This window comes from Thermobia domestica, chromosome 6, assembly GCF_964235325.1.
Source record: "Thermobia domestica chromosome 6, izTheDome1.hap1.1, whole genome shotgun sequence".
Taxonomy (NCBI): Eukaryota; Metazoa; Arthropoda; class Insecta; order Zygentoma; family Lepismatidae; genus Thermobia; species Thermobia domestica.
In genome coordinates this window covers 56,314,798-56,323,901 of record NC_137459.1, presented here as the reverse complement: position 1 = coordinate 56,323,901, position 9,104 = coordinate 56,314,798, and positions in this window count along the sequence as shown.

The following is a 9,104-nucleotide window of genomic DNA, read 5'->3' as shown; positions in this document are numbered from 1 at the left end:
CACTTTGTCATTCCAACAATTCTTAGATCATCATTCACTTGATTTAATCATTGTCTGCATCAGCGTAAAGGACATAATTGTGGGACGTTAAACAAAAATATTTCATTTACGTTTTGAGTTTAGCTTGCATTTTCAATACCCAGGCTCTGTGAAACTTACGTGCAGTTATCGAATCTCTGACCATTCTTCATTTTTGAAATTCAGTCTGTCATGAAAAAAAAAAATGGATGAGGCACTGTAGCTAAGTCTAGAGCGATTACCTATGGTGCGTGTGGTCCCTGGTTCGATCTCAGTCATAACAAGTTCCTTCTGGACAAGATGACAGCCGTTGCTTTATGAGGGAACTCTCGTTTCCTCCCACTTTGTCATTCCAACAATTCTTAGATCATCATTCACTTGATTTAATCCTCGTCTCCATCAGCCTAAAGGACGTAATAGTGGGACGTTAAACTAAAAGATTTCATTTACGTTTTCAGTTTAGCTTGCATTTTCAATACCCAGACTCTGTGAAACTTACGTGCAGTTATCGAATCTCTGACCATTCTTCATTTTTGAAATTCAGTCTGTCATGGAAAAAGAAAAAAAAAAGTGTAGGAGTCACGGTAGCTAAGTCTAGAGCGATTACCTATGGTGCGTGTGGTCCCTGGTTCGATCTCAGTCATAACAAGTTTCTTCTGGACAAGATGACACCCGTTGCTTTGTGAGGGAACTCTCGTTTTTTCCCATTTTGTCATTCCAACAATTCTTAAATCATCGTTCAATTGATTTAATCATCGTCTCCATCAGACTACAGGACATAATAGTGCGACGTTAAACTAAAAGATTTCATTTACGTTTTGAGTTTAGCTTATCTTTTCAATACCCAGGCTCTGTGAAACTAACGTGCAGTTATCGAATCTCTGACTATTCTTCATTTTTGAAATTCAGTCTGTCATGCAAAAAAAAAAAAAAATGGAGGAGGCACGGTAGCTAAGTCTAGAGCGATTACCTATGGTGCGTGGGGTCACTGGTTCAATCTCAGTCATAGCAAGTTTCTTCTGGACAAGATGACAACCGTTGCTTTGTGAGGGAACTCTCGTTTCCTCACACTTTGACATTCCACAATATCTTAAATTATCATTCACTTGATTTAATCATAGTCTCCATCAGCCTAAAGGACATAATAGTGCGACGATAAACTAAAAGATTTCATTTACGTTTTGAGTTTAGCTTACCTTTTCAATACCCAGGTTCTGTGAAACTAACGTGCAGTTATCGAATTTCTGACTATTCTTCATTTTTAAAATTCAGTCTGTCATGCAAAAAAAATTGTAAAATTCACGGTAGATAAGTCTAGAGCGATTACCTATGGTGCGTGGGGTCCCTGGTTCGATCTCAGTCATAACAAGTTTTTCTGGACAGGATGACACCCGTTGCTTTGTGAGGGAACTCTCGTTTCCTCCCACTTTGACATTCCACAAATTCTTAAATCTTCATTCACTTGATTTAATCATAGTCTCCATCAGCCCAAAGGACATAATTGTGCGACGTTAAACTAAAAGATTTCATTTACGTTTTGAGTTTAGCTTACCTTTTCAATACCCAGGCTCTGTGAAACATACGTGCAGTTATCGAATCTCTGACCATTGTTCATTTTTGAAATTCAGTCTGTCATGCAAAAAAAAAAAAAAAAAAAAATGGATGAGGCACGGTAGCTAAGTCTAGAGCGATTACCTATGGTGCGTGTGGTCCCTGGTTCGATCTCAGTCATAGCAAGTTTCTTCTGGAGAAGATGACACCCGTTGCTTTGTGAGGGAACTCTCGTTTTTTCCCATTTTGGCATTCCAACAATCGTTAAATCATCATTCAGTTGATTTAATCATCGTTTTGATCCGCGTAAACGACATAATAGTGCGACGTTAAACTAAAAGATTTCATTTACGTTTTGAGTTTAGCTTACTTTTCAATACCCAGGCTCTGAGAAACATACGTGCAGTTATCGAATCTCTGACCATTCTTCATTTTTGAAATTCAGTCAGTCATGCAAAAAAAAATAAATAAATAAATAAATAAATAAATAAAGTAATATGCACTGTAGCTAAGTCTAGAGCCATTACCTATGGTGCGTGGGGTCCCTGGTTCGATCTCAGTCAAAGCATGTATCTTCTGGACAACATGGTACCAGTTGCTTTGTGAGGGAACTCTCGTTTCCTCCCACTTTGTCATTCCAACAATTCTTAAATCATCATTCACTTGATTTAATCCTCGTCTCCATCAGCCTAAAGGACGTAATAGTGCGACGTTAAACAAAAAGATTTCATTTACGTTTTGAGTTTAGCTTGCATTTTCAATACCCAGACTCTGTGAAACTTACGTGCAGTTATTGAATCTCTGACTATTCTTCATTTTTGAAATTCAGTCTGTCATGCAAAAAAAAAAAAAAAAAAAAAAAAAAAAAAAAAAAAAATGGAGGAGGCACGGTAGCTAAGTCTAGAGCGATTACCTATGGTGCGTGGGGTCCCTGATTCGATCTCAGTCATAGCAAGTTTCTTCTGGACAACATGACACCCGTTGCTTTGTGAGGGAACTCTCGTTTCCTCCCACTTAGTCATTCGAACAATTCTTAAATCATCATTCACTTGACTTAATCATCGTCTCCATCAGACTAAAGGACATAATAGTGCGACGTTAAACAAAAAGATTTCATTTGCGTTTTGAGTTTAGCTTACCTTTTCAATACCCAGGCTCTGTGAAACTTACGTGCAGTTATCGAATCTCTGACTATTCTTCATTTTTGAAATTCAGTCTGTCATGCAAAAAAAAGGAGGAGGCACGGTAGCTAAGTCTAGAGCGATTACCTATGGTGCGTGGGGTCCCTGGTTCAATGTCAGTCATAGCAAGTTTCTTCTGGACAAGATGACACCCGTTGCTTTGTGAGGGAACTCTCGTTTCCTCCCACTTTGACATTCAACAAATTCTTAAATTATCTTTCACTTGAATTAATCATAGTCTCCATCAGCCTAAAGGACATAATAGTGCGACGTTAAACAAAAAGATTTCATTTGCGTTTTGAGTTTAGCTTACCTTTTCAATACCCAGGCTCTATGAAACTTACGTGCAGTTATCGAATCTCTGACTATTCTTCATTTTTGAAATTCAGTCTGTCATGCAAAAAAAAAAAAAATGTAGGAGGCACGGTAGCTAAGTCTAGAGCGACTACCTATGGTGCGTGGGGTCCCTGGTTCGATCTCAGTCATAGCAAGTTTCTTCTGGACAACATGACACCCGTTGCTTTGTGAGGGAACTCTCGTTTCCTCCCACTTTGACATTCAACAAATTCTTAAATTATCTTTCACTTGAATTAATCATAGTCTCCATCAGCCTAAAGGACATAATAGTGCGACGTTAAACAAAAAGATTTCATTTGCGTTTTGAGTTTAGCTTACCTTTTCAATACCCAGGCTCTGTGAAACTTACGTGCAGTTATCGAATCTCTGACTATTCTTCATTTTTGAAATTCAGTCTGTCATGCAAAAAAAAAAAAAAAAATGTAGGAGGCACGGTAGCTAAGTCTAGAGCGACTACCTATGGTGCGTGGGGTCGCTGGTTCGATCTCAGTCATAGCAAGTTTCTTCTGGACAAGGTGACACTCGTTGCTTTGTGAGGGAACTCTCGTTTCCTCCCACTTTGACATTCCACAAATTCTTAAATCATCATTCACTTGATTTAATCACCGTCTCCATCAGCCTAAAGGACATAATAGTGGGAAGTTAAACTAAAAGATTTCATTTCCGTTTGAAGTTTAGCCTCTATTTCTATAGCCAGGCTCGGTGAGATATTCGTGCATTTATCGAATCTCAGAACATTGTTAATGTTTGTAATTCAGTCTGTCATGCAAAAAAAATGTAGGAGGCACGGTAGCTAAGTCTAGAGCGTTTAACTATGGTGCGTGGGGTCCCTGGTTCGATCTCAGTCAAAGGATGTTTCTTCTGGAGAACATGACACCCGTTGCTTTGTGAGGGAACTCTCGTTTCCTCCCACTTTGTCATTCTTTAAATTCTTAAATCATCATTCACTTGATTTAATCATCGTTTTCATCCGCGTAAAGGACATAATAGTGCGACGTTAAACTAAAAGATTTCATTTACGTTTTGAGTTTAGCTTACCTTTTCAATACCCAGGCTCTGTGAAACTTACGTGCAGTTATCGAATCTCTGACTATTCTTCATTTTTGAAATTCAGTCTGTCATGCAAAAAAAAAAAAAAAGAGGAGGCACGGTAGCTAAGTCTAGAGCGATTACCTATGGTGCGTGGGGTCCCTGGTTCAATGTCAGTCATAGCAAGTTTCTTCTGGACAAGATGACACCCGTTGCTTTGTGAGGGAACTCTCGTTTCCTCCCACTTTGTCATTCTTTAAATTCTTAAATCATCATTCACTTGATTTAATCATCGTTTTCATCCGCGTAAAGGACATAATAGTGGGACGTTAAACTAAAAGATTTCATTTACGTTTTGAGTTTAGCTTACCTTTTCAATACCCAGGCTCTGTGAAACTTACGTGCAGTTATCGAATCTCTGACCATTCTTCATTTTTGAAATTCAGTCAGTGATGCAAAAAAAAAATAAAGTAATAGGCACTGTAGCTAAGTCTAGAGCGATTACCTATGGTGCGTGGGGTCCCTGGTTCGATCTCAGTCAAAGCATGTATCTTCTGGACAACATGGTACCCGTTGCTTTGTGAGGGAACTCTCGTTTCCTCCCACTTTGTCATTCCAACAATTCTTAAATCATCATTCACTTGATTTAATCCTCGTCTCCATCAGCGTAAAGGACATAATAGTGGGACGTTAAACTAAAAAATTTCATTTGCGTTTTGAGTTTAGCTTGCATTTTCAATACCCAGGCTCTGTGAAACTTACGTGCAGTTATCGAATCTCTAACCATTTTTCATTTTTGAAATTCAGTCTGTCATGCAAATAAAAAAAAAAATTAGGAGGCACGGTAGCTAAGTCTAGAGCGATTAGCTATGGTGCGTGTTGTTCCTGGTTCGATCTCAGTCATAGCAAGTTTCTTCTGGACAACATGACACCCGTTGCTTTCTGAGGGAACTCTCGTTTCCTCCCACTTTGTCATTAGAACAATTTTTAAATCATCATTTACATGATTTAATCATCGTCTACATTAGCATAAAAAACATAATAGAGGTAGGTTAAACTAAAAGATTTCTTTTCCGTTTGAAGTTTAGCTTGCTTTTTCTATAGCCAGGCTCTGTGAGATGTTCGTGCATTTATCGAATCTCTGAACATTGTTCATGTTTGTAATTCAGTCTGTCATGCAAAAACATTGGAGGACGCACGGTAGCTAAGTCTAGAGCGTTTAACTATGGTGCCTGGGGTCCCTGGTTCGATCTCTGTCAAAGCATGTTTCTTCTGGACAATATGGTACCCGTTACTTTGTGAGGGAACTCTCGTTTCCTCCCACTTTGTCATTCGAACAATTCTTAAATCATCATTCACTTGACTTAATCATCGTCTCCATCAGCCTAAAGGACATAATAGTGCGACGTTAAACTAAAAGATTTCATTTACGTTTTGAATTTAGCTTACCTTTTCAATACTCAGGCTCTGTGAAACTTACGTGCAGTTATCGAATCTTTGACCATTGTTAATTTTTGATATTCAGTGTGTCATGCAAAAAAAAAAAAAATGTAGGAGGCACGGTAGCTACGTCAAGAGCGATTACATATGGTGCATGGGGTCCCTGGTTCGATCTCAGTCATAGCAAGTTTCTTCTGGACAAGGTGACACCCGTTGCTTTGTGAGGGAACTCTCGTTTCCTCCCACTTTGTCATTAGAACAATTCTTAAATCATCATTTACATGATTTAATCATCGTCTACATTAGCATAAAGAACATAATATAGGTAGGTTAAACTAAAAGATTTCTTTTCCGTTTGAAGTTTAGCTTGCTTTTTCTATAGCCAGGCTCTGTGAGATATTCGTGCATTTATCGAATCTCTGAACATTGTTCATGTTTGTAATTCAGTCTGTCATGCAAAAACATTGGAGGAGGCACGGTAACTAAGCTAAGAGCGTTTAACTATGGTGCCTGGGGTCCCTCGTTCGATCTCTGTCAAAAAATGTTTCTTCTGGACAACATAGTACCCGTTGCTTTGTGAGGGAACTCTCGTTTCCTCCCACTTTGTCATTCCACAAATTCTTATATCATCATTCACTTGATTTAATCATAGTCTCCATCAGCCTAAAGGACATAATAGTGCTACGTTAAACTAAAAGATTTCATTTACGTTTTGAGTTTAGCTTGCTTTTTCTATACCCAGGCTCTGTGAAATATTCGTGCATTTATCGAATCTCTGAACGTTGTTCATTTTTTAAATTCAGTCTGTCATGCAAAAAAAAAAAAAAAAAAAAATGGACGAGGCACGGTAGCTCAGTCTAGAGCGATTACCTATGGTGCATGGGGTCCCTGGTTCGATCTCAGTCAAAGCATGTTTCTTCTGGACAATATGATACCCGTTCCTTTGTGAGGGAACTCTCGTTTCCTCCCACTTTGTCATTAGAACAATTTTTAAATCATCATTTACATGATTTAATCATAGTCTACATTAGCATAAAGAACATAATACAGGTAGGTTAAAGTAAAAGATTTCTTTTCCGTTTGAAATTTAGCTTGCTTTTTCTATAGCCAGGCTCTGTGAGATGTTCGTGAATTTATCGAATCTCTGAACATTGTTCATGTTTGTAATTCAGTCTGTCATGCAAAAACATTGGAGGAGGCACGGTAACTAAGCTAAGAGCGTTTAACTATGGTGCCTGGGGTCCCTGGTTCGATCTCTGTCAAAAAATGTTTCTTCTGGACAACATAGTATCCGTTGCTTTGTGAGGGAACTCTCGTTTCCTCCCACTTTGTCATTCCAAAAATTCTTAAATCATCATTCACTTGGTTTAATCATAGTCTCCATCAGCCTAAAGGACATAATAGTGGGACGTTAAACTAAAAGATTTCATTTCCGTTTGAAGTTTAGCTTGCTTTTTCTATACCCAGGCTCTGTGAGATATTCGTGCATTTTTCGAATTTCTGTACATTGTTCATGTTTGTAATTCAGTCTGTCATGCAAAAACATTGGAGGAGGCACGGTAACTAAGCTAAGAGCGTTTGACTATGGTGCCTGGGGTCCCTGGTTCGATCTCTGTCAAAAAATGTTTCTTCTGGACAATATGATACCCGTTGCTTTGTGAGGGAACTCTCGTTTCCTCCCACTTTGTCATTCCAACAATTCTTAAATCATCATTCACTTGATTTAATCATAGTCTCCATCAGCCTAAAGGACATAATAGTGGGACGTTAAACTAAAAGATTTTATTTGCGTTTTGAGTTTAACTTGCCTTTTCAATACACAGGCTCTGTGAAACATACGTGCAGTTATCGAATCTCTGACTATTCTTCTTTTTTGAAATTCAGTCTGTCATGCAAAAAAAAAAATTATATAGGAGGCACGGTAGCTAAGTCTAGAGCGATTACCTATGGTGCGTGGGGTCCCTGGTTTGATCTCAGTCAAAGCATGAATCTTCTGGACAACATAGTACCCGTTGCTTTGTGAGGGAACTCTCGTTTCCTCCCACTTTGTCATTCCAAAAATTCTTAAATCAACATTCACTTGATTTAATCATAGTCTCCATCAGCCTAAAGGACATAATAGTGGGACGTTAAACTAAAAGATTTCATTTCCGTTTGAAGTTTAGCTTGCTTTTTCTATACCCAGGCTCTGTGAGATATTCGTGCATTTTTCGAATCTCTGTACATTGTTCATGTTTGTAATTCAGTCTGTCATGCAAAAACACTGGAGGACGCACGATAGCTAAGTCTAGAGCGTTTAACTATGGTGCCTGGGGTCCCTAGTTCGCTCTCAGTCAAAGCATGTTTCTTCTGGACAATATGATACCCGTTGCTTTGTGATGGAACTCTCGTTTCCTCCCACTTTGTCATTCGAACAATTCTTAAATCATCATTCACTTGACTTAATCATCGTCTCCCTCAGCCTAAAGGACATAATAGTGCGACGTTAAACTAAAAGATTTCATTTGCGTTTTGAGTTTAGCTTACCTTTTCAATACTCAGGCTCTGTGAAACTTACGTGCAGTTATCGAATCTTTGACCATTGTTAATTTTTGAAATTCAGTGTGTCATGAAAAAAAAAATGGAGGAGGCACGGTAGCTACGTCAAGAGCGATTACATATGGTGCATGGGGTCCCTGGTTCGATCTCAGTGATAGCAAGTTTCTTCTGGACAACAGGACACCCGTTGCTTTGTGAGGGAACTCTCGTTTCCTCCAACTTTGTCATACCAACAATTCTTAAATTATCATTCACTTGATTTAATCATCGTCTTCATCCGCGTAAAGGACATAATAGTGCGACGTTAAACTAAAAGATTTCATTTACGTTTTGAGTTTAGCTTACCTTTTCAATACCCAGGCTCTGTGAAACTCACGTGCAGTTATCGAATCTCTGACTATTCTTCATTTTTGAAATTCAGTCTGTCATGCAAAAAAAAAATGTAGGAAGCACTGTAGCTAAGTCTAGAGCGACTACCTATGGTGCGTGGGGTCCCTGGTTCGATCTCAGTCATAGCAAGTTTCTTCTGGACAAGATGACACCCGTTGCTTTGTGAGGGAGCTCTCGTTTCCTCCCACTTTGACATTCCACAAATTCTTAAATCTTCATTCACTTGATTTAATCATAGTCTCCATCAGCCTAAAGGACATAATAGTGCGACGTTAAACTAAAAGATTTCATTTGCGTTTTGAGTTTAGCTTACCTTTTCAATACTCAGGCTCTGTGAAACTTACGTGCAGTTATCGAATCTTTGACCATTGTTAATTTTTGAAATTCAGTGTGTCATGAAAAAAAAATGGAGGAGGCACGGTAGCTACGTCAAGAGCGATTACATATGGTGCATGGGGTCCCTGGTTCGATCTCAGTGATAGCAAGTTTCTTCTGGACAACAGGACACCCGTTGCTTTGTGAGGGAACTCTCGTTTCCTCCAACTTTGTCATACCAACAATTCTTAAATTATCATTCACTTGATTTAATCATCGTCTTCA